This window comes from Schistocerca nitens, chromosome 10 (genome assembly GCF_023898315.1).
Source record: "Schistocerca nitens isolate TAMUIC-IGC-003100 chromosome 10, iqSchNite1.1, whole genome shotgun sequence".
NCBI classification, from domain to species: domain Eukaryota; kingdom Metazoa; phylum Arthropoda; class Insecta; order Orthoptera; family Acrididae; genus Schistocerca; species Schistocerca nitens.
In genome coordinates this window covers 61866919-61878999 of record NC_064623.1, presented here as the reverse complement: position 1 = coordinate 61878999, position 12081 = coordinate 61866919, and the positions used below count along the sequence as shown (strand labels likewise).

Here is a 12081-nt window from a genome sequence, read left to right as displayed (position 1 = left end):
CCGGCTTCCCATCATCCCCCCTCCCAACGACCTCCCCCCCTCCCTCTCCTTACATCCTAACTACACGTCAATGTAATATCCTACCACAGAATAAAACCTGTACTATATTTCTACTCTATTTCAAATTCTAAAGGTGGCAGGGGTAAAATACAGGAAGTGAAAGGCTATTTACAATTTGTACAGAAACCAGATGGCAGTTATAAGAGTCGAGGGTCTTGAAAGGGAAGCAGTGGAAGGGAGTGAGACAGGGTTGTAGCCTCTCCCGGTTGTTATTCAATCTGTATATTGAGCAAGCAGTAAAGGAAACAAAAGAAAAATTCGGAGTAGGTATTAAAATCCATGGAGAAGAAATAAAAACTTTGAGGTTCGCCGATGACATTGTAATTCTGTCAGAGACAGCAAAGGACTTGGAAGAGCAGTTGAACAGAATGGACAGTGTCTTGAAAGGAGGGTATAAGATGAACATCAACAAAAGCAAAACGAGCATAAGGGAATGTTGTCAAATTAAATCGGGTGATGCTGAGGGGATTAGATTAGGAAATGAGACACTTAAGTAGTAAAGGAGTTTTGCTATTTGGGGAGCAAAATAACTGATGATGGTCGAAGTAGAGAGGATATAAAATGTAGACTGGCAATGGCAAGGAAAGAGTTTCTGAAGAAGAGAAATTTGTTAACATCGAGTACAGATGTGTCAGGAAGTCGTTTCTGAAAGTATTTTTATGGAGTGTAGCCATGTATGGAAGTGAAACACAGACGATAAATAGTTTAGACAAGAAGAGAATAGAAGCTTTCGAAATGTGGTGTTACAGAAGAATGCTGAAGATTAGATGGGTAGATCACAGAACTAATGAGGAGGTATTGAATAGAATTGGGGAGAAGAGGAGTTTGTGGCACAACTTGACAAGAAGAAGGGATCGGTTGGTAGGACATGATCTGAGGCATCAAGGATCACCAATTTCGCATTGGAGGATAAAAATCGTAGAGGGAGACCAAGAGATGAATACACTAAGCAGATTCAGAAGGATGTAGGTTGCAGTAAGTACTGGGTGATGAAGAAGCTTGCACAGGAGAGAGTAGCATGGAGAGCTGCATCAAACCAGTCTCAGGACTGAAGACATTACATATTGCTAATTTTCCACACCGTATATCTTCAACTTACAGCCGTCTATTACTGTTTCATGTAACTCCTAGCACGATAAACCACTTTGAATTTTTAGGTTCCCTTTCACTTCGCTATCATGCAGGCTTACTCAAACTTTTTTCCCTTTTGTGATTTATGTTAAAACTATACGCAAAATATGAACAAGTAAAATAAATAACTGCTCACTGCAAAAACAAAAGCGGTATCTTTTCGATCTCACAACGTCACTTATGAGACAAAGAAATTACGATTTCGTTTGATGATTAAACTGATTACATTACTCGCATTCCATGCATTCTGTGACGGTCCTATTTTATCGGCCATATGCACTGAAGAGCCAAAGAAACTGGTAAACCTGGCTAATACAGTGTGTGGCAGCCGCGAGCACGCAGAAGTGCCGCAACATGACCTGGCATGGACTCTACTAATGTCTGAGGTAGTGCTGGAGGGAAATGACACCGTGAATCCAGCAGGGCTGTCTATGAATCCGTAAGAGTACGAGGGGCTGGAGATCTCTTCTAAACATCACGTTGCAAGGTATCCCAGATATGTGGGACTGTACTCTTTCTCGGCGCATTCCACTGATGAATTCTTCCCGGGTTGTCAGCCGAGTGGTGACGTCGTCTTGTCGCAACCTTTCAATGAGTTTCGTACTCATGATCTTCGGTACGAAACTCATTGAAACGTTGCGACAAGACGACGCCACCACTCGACTGACAACCCGAGAAGAATTCATCAAACCCAGATATGCTCAATAGTGTTCATGTCTGGGGAGTTTGGTGGGCAGCGCAAGTGTTTAAACTCAGAAGGGTGTTCCTGGGGCCACTCTGTAGCAATTCTGGAGGCATGGGGTGTGGCATTGACCTGCTGGAATTGCCCAAGCCCGTCGGAATGCACAAGGAGCATGAATGGATGCAGGTGATCAGACACGATGCTTACCTGTCAGAGTAGTATCTAGACGTATCAGGGGATCCATATCACTCTAACTACACACGCTCCGCCGGCCGGTGTGGCCGAGCGGTTCTAGGCGCTACAGTGTGGAACCGCGCGATCGCTACGGTCGCAGGTTCGAATCCTCCCTCGGACATGGATGTGTGTGATGTCCTTAGGTTAGTTAGGTTTAAGTAGTTCTAAGTTCTAGGGGACTGATGACCTCAGCAGTTAAGTCCCATAGTGCTCAGAGCCATTTTTTTTACACACCATTACGGAGCCTCCACCAGCTTGAACAGTCCCCTGCTGACATGCGGGGTCCATGAATTCATGAAGCTGTCTCCATACCCGCACACGTCCATCCGCTCGATACAAATTGAAACGGGACTCGTCCGACCAGGCAACATGTTTCCAGTCATCAACAGTCCAACGTCGGTGTTGAAGGACCCAGCTTAGTGTCGTGCAGTCATCTAGAATACACGAGTGGGCCTTTGTCTCCGAAAGCCCATATCGATGATTTTTCATTGAACTGTTCGCACGCTCACAATTGACGGCTCAGCAATGAAATCTGCAGCAATTTGTGGAAGGGTTGCACTTCTGTCATGAAGGATTCTCTTCAGTCGTCATTGCTCCCTTTTTTCGAAGATCTTTTTCCCACCGTAGCGATGTCTGAGATTTGATGTTTTACCGGATTCGCGATATTCACGGTACAAGCGTGAAATGGTCGAACGGGAAAGTCCTTACTTCATCGCTACCTAGGAGATACTGTGTCCCATCACTAGTGCGCCAACTATAACACCACTTTCAAACTCACTTAGGTGTTGATAACCCGACACTGAAGCAGCAGTAACTGCGACAGACACTTATATAGGCGTTGACGACCACAGCGCCGTATTCTGCCTGCTTACATAAATCTGTATTTGAATGCGCATGCCTATACCAGTTCTTTTGGCGCTTCTGTTTATATGGTCTATTGGTTCAAATGGCTCTGAGCACTATGCGACTTAACATCTGTGGTCATCAGTCCCCGAGAACTTAGATCTACTTAAACCTAACTAACCTAAGGACATCACACACATCCATGCCCGAGGCAGGATTCGAACCTGCGACCGTAGCGGTCACGCGGTTCCAGTCTGAAGCGCCTAGAACCGCACGGCCACACCGGCCGGCTATATGTTCCATTGACACACAGTCAACATGGGTTTAGAAAACATCGTTCCTGTGAAACACAACTAGCTCTTTATTCGCATGAAATGCTAAGTGCTATTGACAATGGATTTCACATCGATTCCGTATTCCTGGATTTCCGGAAGCCTTTTGACACTGTACCACACACAAGCGGCTCGTAGTAAAATTGCGTGCTTATGGAATCTCGTCTCAGTTATGTGACTGGATTTGCGATTTTCTGTCAGAGGGTGCGTGCTTATGGAATCTCGTCTCAGTTATGTGACTGGATTTGCGACTTTCTGTCAGAGGGGTCACAGTAATTGACGGAAAGTCGTCGAGTAAAACAGAAGTGATTTCAGGCGTTCCCCAAGGTAGTGTTAGAGGCCCTTTGCTGTTCCCTATCTATATAAACGATTTGGGAGACAATCTTCGGTTGTTTGCAGATGAGGTGTCGTTTATCGACTAATAAAGTCATCAGAAGATCAAAACAAACTGCAAAACGATTTAGAGAAAATATCTGAATGGTGCGAAAAGTGGCAGTTGACCCTAAGTAACGAAAAGTGTGAGGTCATCCACATGAGTGCGAAAAGGAACTCAAACTTCGGTTACACGATAAATCAGTCTAATCTAAAAGCCATAAATTCAATTAAATACCTAGGTATTACAATTACGAACAACTTAAATTGGAAAGAACACATAGAAAATGTTGTGGGGAAGGCTAACTAAAGGCTGCGTTTTGTTGGCAGGACACTTAGAAAATGTAACAGACCTACTAAGGAGACTGCCTACACTACGCTTGTCCGTCCTCTTTTAGAATACTGCTGCGCGGTGTGGGATCCTTACCAGGTAGGACTTACGGAGTACTTCGAAAAAGTTCAAAGAAAGGCAGCATGTTTTGCATTATCGCTAAATATGCGAGAGAGTGTCACAGAAATGATACAGGATTTGGGCTGGAAATCATTAAAAGAAAGGCGTTTTTCGTTGCGACGGAATCTTCTTACGAAATTCCAATCACCAACTTTCTCCTCCGAATGCGAAAATATTTTGTTGACACCGACCTACATAGGGCGGAGCGATCAGCACGATAAAATAACGGAAATCAGAGCTCGTACGGAAAGATAGAGGTGTTCATTCTTTCCGCGCGCTATACAATATTGGAATAATAGAGAATTGTGAATGAGGTTCGATGAACCCTCTGCCAGGCACGTAAATGTGATTTGCATGTAGATGTAGATGTGCCTTTTGACGTGAGAACGTGTACTAGCTCGTCGGTCGAACTTCCCTGTGTGACAAAGTGCCGTCAGATTTGAATAGCTAATGACTAGGAAGCAATGTGCAATCAATGATTGAGTTCACAACGGACAGATCACGTCTTTACCGATCAGTTTTGTAGGAAGTTATAAACTGCTGTAGCGTGTAAACGCGTTTAGCTAGGACATCGATCCATGTGCCATTGCGAAGAGCTTGCGGGGCCTTAGTAGGACCAAAAGTGAGACAATAACGCCGGAATATAAGTGAAAACCTGTATTATATTGAAAATTACAATTGAATGAAATAATGTCTTCTCACGTGAGTCGTAAATACGTTCGGAAGTATAGAAAACCAAAGTCTGACGATATCTCTTTCGAAAGGAATCCAAAAACTCTCGCCGGCCAGGATGGCCGAGCGGTTTTAGGCGCTACAGTCTGGAACCACGCGTCCGCTACGGTCGCAGGTTCGAATCCTGCGTCGGGCATGGATGTGTGTGATTTCTTTAGGTTAGTTAGGTTTAAGTAGTTGTAAGTTCTAGGGGACTGATGACCTCAGAAGTTAAGTCCCATAGTGCTCAGAGCCATTTCGAACCAAAAACCCTCCAATGTCGAGAGCCGAGCGAATGCGAGAGCTACGACAGAGTCTGCAAGAAAATGAGAGAACAGGACAAAGTGATTTTGTGGCTGGTGCATTGACCATACCGTGGCCAGCGACAGCGCAGACTTCTGTACTCTGCAATCAACGCACCCCCACCTTATAACCACTGGATTGAAGGGATGGGTAAGTAAAATACACATTAATACGAAACACTTATGATTTTGTACTGATGACTTGCAAAAAATGTAATACATGGACCAGAACTACGGCCACAGATTTTTTTCCCTCCTCCTGAGCGGTAATGCCAGGACGATGTTGAAAAATTATTTGCCGAGCAATGAGATTAATGTCCCAAGTGGGAATTAATGTAAGGATTCATAAGACTCTTAAGACGAGCCGCCACGTAGTTTTTCAACCGGCCACGGAACGGAGTACCTTGGTCGCCTCTGAGCTGCTTCGGCACCACCTGACGTCCGGAGCCGCTACTTGTTAACGAGAACTTCAGCTATAATGCCACACTTCAGAGTCCGCGTTACCTCTGCATCTGACTGTGATAATGTTACTCGTTGCGCAAGGCCAGGATATCTGATTGAAACTGTTATTAACTGATCCCAGATAAAGAAAAGATAGCGGCAGATTACGAGGCGCATTGCGTGTACACTGACTTCGCAAATGTGATAGGATAGCGGGTCAAGCAAGATGCACGTGTGTTGTACGCGCACCACTCTCTCCCTGTTGGGTTTGGTTGTTTGGGGGAAGAGACCAAACTACGAGGTCATCGGTCTCATCGGATTAGGGAAGGACGGGGAAGTAAGTCGGCCGTGCCCTTTCAAAGGGACCATCTCGGCATTTGCCTGGAGTGATTTAGGGAAATCACGGAAAACCTAAATCAGGATGGCCGGACGCGGGACTGAACCGTCGTCCTCCCGAATGCGAGTCCACTCTCTCCCTGTGCCAGCTGCAGTTTTACAGAGGAGACTTCCTGAGAAGTAGTTGTGAAAGTGATTCGCGTAACATGTAACGTCGTCGTGAGCCGAAACCGTTCGAACGGGTTGCGGTTGGGAATTTTAGTTTCGACAGTGGTGTAGGAATTCTGTTGCACACGTTCCACCGTGTCCAGGGTGTATCGTGAACGGATGAATGAGGGTGTCACAGTCCACAATGGACCAACTAACGGCCGTCCAGCCAAACTACAACCGTGACCGGCAACTCAGATGGTTCGTCAGTAGCGACAGAAGGGCAGCAGTGCAACAGATCACAGCTCGGTTGAACACTGGACGTGTTAGACACGCCTTCTAGTGGACATTTCTTAGGAACACGGGGTACGGAAGCCGGTGCCATACGCGGCAACCACTTTTAAGCGAACAGTATCGGGCACGACGATTTGCGTTTGTCGCCAGTCACCAGGGTTGGATAATGAAACAATGGCGTAACGTGAAATGGTCGCCCGATCACCATTTCAACTGCTTCCTGCTCAAGGAATCGATAGTTCCCACCTGCCACGAAGGTGTGGTCAAAAGCGGTAGTTCCTCTATAATGGAATGCACTTTCCTGGTATGGAATGGGCCCCCCAGTTGTTGTGGGAGGGACTTCGAATGGTCCGCGTTATGTTGAACTGCTTGAGAACCATCTCCACCCATTTTTGGCCTTCCGACATCCTGACGCCTCTGCAAGTGTTTCGAGATCGCCGTCGCCGCCGCCCGGGAATGGTTCCAGAAACGTGCATGGGAGGTCAAAAGGCTGAGATGGGCACCCCAGAGCCCAGATCTGGACACATCTAGATGTCATGAAATGCAGGCTCCGTGCCGTGGATACAGCACCCACGAAGAGACCAGAATTGGCTGCCGCTCTGCAAACGATTTGGTGTCAGTTGCTTCCAGAGGAGTTCCAGGGACTTGGAGCCTCACTTCCATGGCGTCTCACTGCCGTCCGCAGGCCCAGAGGAGGCGCCACACGATGTTAGGTACCTGTTCCATCACGTTTGCTAAGTCAATGTACATTTGGCTTTCAGAATATATTCCAGTTGCCTCGGGCATGGATGTGTGTGATGTCGTTAGGTTAGTTAGGTTTAAGTAGTTTTAAGTTCTAGGGGACTGATGACCTCCGCTCTTAAGTTCCATAGTGCTCAGAGCCATATATTCCAGTTCTTTGTATAGCATTATACTGTTTTAATCATACAAGTATATGTGTGACTGAAGACAACTTGGTTTGAACCTGTTATGACTTAACTTTCACTTAAAGCATGAGATGTGTTGTAGTGATGGTTATTCTGAGAATGGACTGATTACTATTCCACTTTTGAACCTAACCATGGTAGGAATTACGGGTGTTGTACGCAGTCAGATGAACATTTAGGGCCACGAAAAACTTAAGCAATTATCCGTTCCACATTATCGGTGATTTTGTGCCTTAGGCCCATGTTTGATGGACTCTTCATCTGCGTCAGAGCTGTTTCATCTGTGATACCTTCGGAAACGGAGTTTACACAGCTGAGACGTTAAATATGAGACGCCACAGTGCCAAAGAGAAAGATGTTTCCGATGTGGAAAGTGGCGAAGCACCGGTGATGTGAGAGAATTAAGTCTGTTTTGCAATCACTAACTAGTAAATTCTACGTTAACCTATTTGTGATGCCTTACTAAATTCTTGCCAACGGTCTTGCCGCAGTGGTAACACCGGTTCCCGTCAGATTACCGAAGTTAAACGCTGTCGGGCTAGGCTAGGACTTGGATGGGTGACCATCCGGTCTGCAGAGTGCCGTTGGCAAGCGTGGTGCTCTCAGCCCTTTTGAGGCAAACTGAGGAGCTACTTGGTTGAGAAGTAGCGGCTCCGGTCTCGGAAACTGACATACGGCCGGGAGAGCGGTGTACTGACCACATGCCCCTCCATATCTGCATGCAGTGACGCCTACGAGCTGATGATGACACGGCGGCCCGTCAGTACCGTTGAGCCTTCATGGCCTGTTCGGGATGAGTTTAGTTTTTTTTTTTTTTAGTTTTACTAAATTCTTCTGGTAATTTCAATTTCTTTACTACAGTTCTAAAATTGATTAGATTAAAAACTAACAATTTTAAGTGTTGTGTAAAGCTACTCTTTCGTGGAGTACGACAAGTTCTTCAATTATTTCCAAACTTTACTGTCGAAAAATACGACTTTAGATAGCAAGAAAATACGTAAGAACTTTTGTTTCGAGCGTCGCACTATGCAGTTGAGGAGATGGCTGTAGGAGACCCAGAATGGAAACATCTAAACGCTTCTGAGGCACAGTGTTGGAAAACAGTCTTACACATATCAAGAAGTCTTCAATAAGAGGGAGAAAATATCGTTGTGGAGGACTATCGAAGAACACAGGGATCAAATATTTGAACACTTATACCGATAGTCTCCCTTCATTGATAAATTAACACTACGCCGTGCGGCGATACCACAGTGGTGTCCTGCGCGTAATAGCGGTCGACGGCCGGCGATACCACAGTGTTTTCGTGTGCATAGCATCGCTCAGTGGCCAACGACACCACAGTGGAGTCGTGAGCATAGTATCGCACAGTGGCCGGCGACTGCACTTTAGTGCCTCTTGCATTCTGTTGGTGTTTTGTTTAGGTAACAATAAGTTACACATGTCGACAAGTCTTTTGTATTTATCAGTACTTGTGCCCTTTCATCATGGGGGACGAAAGAGACAATAGGATTATTTACGATGAATGCGGGAACATCTTGTCTGACGTTCCGGACGACTTGGCCGATTGGTAAGAAGACATTGGATATCAAAAAAATGAGAGTGAAGCAGAATCGTAGAAACATAGTGAAATATGTCCAGGAAGAATTCGGCGAACGCTACGGTTGCCAACTGATTCGGCTGAATCAGACGAAGAAGAGAGTGCACAGTGGTCAGACTTTGATTTACCCAGGGCCAATAATAAATTTGAAGGATCTCCGGGTCCAAACATACGAGGTGCATTCAAGTTCTAAGGCCTCCGATTTTTTTTCTAATTAACTACTCACCCGAAATTGATGAAACTGGCGTTACTTCTCGACGTAATCGCCCTGCAGACGTACACATTTTTCACAACGCTGACGCCATGATTCCATGGCAGCGGCGAAGGCTTCTTTAGGAGTCTGTTTTGACCACTGGAAAATCGCTGAGGCAATAGCAGCACGGCTGGTGAATGTGCGGCCACGGAGAGTGTCTTTCATTGTTGGCAAAAGCCAAAATTCACTAGGAGCCAGGTCAGGTGAGTAGGGAGCATGAGGAATCACTTCAAAGTTGTTATCACGAAGCACTGTTGCGTAACGTTAGCTCAATGTGCGGGTGCGTTGCCTTGGTGAAACAGCACATGCGCAGCCCTTCCCGGACGTTTTTGTTGCAGTGCAGGAAGGAATTTTCGTAGGATGCACCTGTTACCGTAGTGCCCTTTGGAACGCAATGGGTAAGGATTACACCCTCGCTGTCCCAGAACATGGACACATCATTTTTTCAGCACTGGCGGTTACCCGAAATTTTTTTGGTGGCGGTGAATCTGTGTGCTTCCATTGAGCTGACTGGCACTTTGTTTCTGGATTGAAAAATGGCATCCACGTCTCATCCATTGTCACAACCGACGAAAAGAAAGTCCCGTTTGTGCTGTCATTGCACGTCAACATTGCTTGGCAATATGCCACACGGGCAGCCGTGTGGTCGTCCGTCAGCATTCGTGGCACCCACCTGGATGACACTTTTCGCATTTTCACGTCGTCATGCAGGATTGTGTGCACACTACCCACACAAATGCCAACTCTGGAGGCGATCTGTTCAACAGTCATTCGGCGATCCCCCAAAACAATTCCCTCCACTTTCTCGATCATGTCGTCAGACCAGCTTGTGCGAGCTCGAGGTTGTTTCGGTGTGTTGTCACACGATGTTCTGCCTTCATTAAACTGTCGCACCCACGAACGCACTTTCGTCACATCCATAACTCCATCACCACATGTCTCCTTCAACTGTCGATGAATTTCAATTGGTTTCACACCACGCTAATTGAGAAAACGAATGATTGCACGCTGTTCAAGTAAGGAAAACGTCGCCATTTTAAGTATTTAAAACAGTTCTCATTCTCGCCGCTGGCGGTAAAATTCCATCTGCCGTACGGTGCTGCCATCTCTGGGACGTATTGACAATGAACGCGGCCTCATTTTAAAACAATGTGCATGTTTCTATCTCTTTCCAGTCCGGAGAAAAAAAATCGGAGGCCTTAGAACTTGTATGCAACCTCGTATTTCCCAAAGATACACAGAGCGTCGAGGATACCGTAGAATTCTATATTGGGAACGATCTATTTGACTATATTAGCAACTAAACCAACAAGTACTACAGTCAAAATTGAATTAGAGGGAAACTGGATTAAGAAAATGCCAAATTTGTCGGTGTTAAAGGACCTGAACTTAGAAAATGGTTTGGGGCTTGCTATCCTTATGGGAATTGTGAAAAAAGCGCGGATCGATGATTATTGGTCAACGAATTCGTTGATACACAACGAAGCCCCGCAACCGCTCCAGACAAATATTATCATTTTTAAATTTTTCCGACAGCAACAATAAACCGGATAATGCCGACCGGCTTGTCAAAGTGCAATTCATAATTGATTATGTTTCCAAAAAGTTTAAAGAAACGTTTAATCTAAGTCAAAACATCTCAACTGATGAAGGAATGATGCCGTGGCGTGGACGATTAAATTTTAAAGTTTACAATCCGTCGAAAATTACAAAATTCGGTATACTCATTCGGATGCTGTGTGATTCGATTACGGGATGCAGTTCCTCATTGAAGATATATTCCGGCGCGGGACAGCCTTTAGCAAAATCAGTGATGGAACTATTGACACCTTCTGATGGAAAGTGGCATCACCTCTGCATCGATAATTGTTATAACAGTGTAGGACTTGCAGAGAAGTTATTTGAAAAGAAAATTCGAGTTTGTGGAACGATACGGAAAAATAGAGGAAAATTAAAGTGCGCAGAAGTCAGTGTGTTTGAAGCTTGTCATCAACGGAAAAGTGACAAGACGCCGGCGACAAGCCAAGTAATCGGAATTAGCGCTGCCGGCGCCAAGCGATTAAACTTGTACGAGACGTGCGGACGGCACAGTGTTAATGTACTACTGGCCATTAAAATTGCTACACCACGAAGAGGACGTGCTACAGACGCGAAATTTAACCGACAGGAAGAAGATGCTGTGATATGCAAATGATTAGCTTTTCAGAGCATTCACACAAGGTCGGCGCCGGTGGCGACACCTACAACGTCTGACAAGAGGAAACTTTCAAACCGATTTCTCATACACAAACAGCAGTTGACCGGCGTTGCCTGGTGAAACGTTGCTGTGATGCCTCGTTTAAGGAGGAAAAATGCGTTTCCGACTTTGATGAAGGTCGGATTGTAGCCTATCGCGATTGCGGTTTATCGTATCGCGATATTGCTGCTCGCGTTGGTCGAGATCCAATGACTGTTAGCAGAATGTGGAATCGGTGGGTTCAGGAGGGTAATACGGAACGCCGTGGTGGATCCCAACGGCCTCGTATCACTAGCAGTCGAAATGACAGGCATCTTATACGCATGGCTGTAGCGGATCGTGCAGCCACGTCTCGATCCATGAGTCAGCAGGTGGGGAAGTTTGCAAGACAACAACCATCTGCACGAACAGTTCGACGACGTTTGCAACAGCATGGACTATCAGCTCGGAGACCATGGCTGCGGTTACCCCTCACGCTGCATCACAGACAGGAGCGCCTGCGATGGTGCACTCAACGACGAACCTGGGTGCACGAATGGCAAAACGTCATTTTTTGGGAGGAATCCAGGTTGTGTTTACAGCATCATGATGGTCGCATCCGTATTTGGCGACATCGCGGTGAACGCACATTGGAAGCGTGTATTCGTCATCGCCATACTGGCGTACCACCCGGCGTGTTGATATGGAGTTCCATTGGTTACACGTCTCGGTCACCTCTTGTTCGCATTGA

The 12081-nt window shown here is 45.9% G+C and overlaps 1 pseudogene; it reads left to right on the top strand.

The window, feature by feature from the left end:
- Window positions 1-7734: 7734 nt before the first annotated feature.
- LOC126210732 (5S ribosomal RNA) lies at window positions 7735-7852 on the top strand (annotated as a pseudogene).
- The last annotated feature ends 4229 nt before the right edge of the window (window positions 7853-12081 follow it).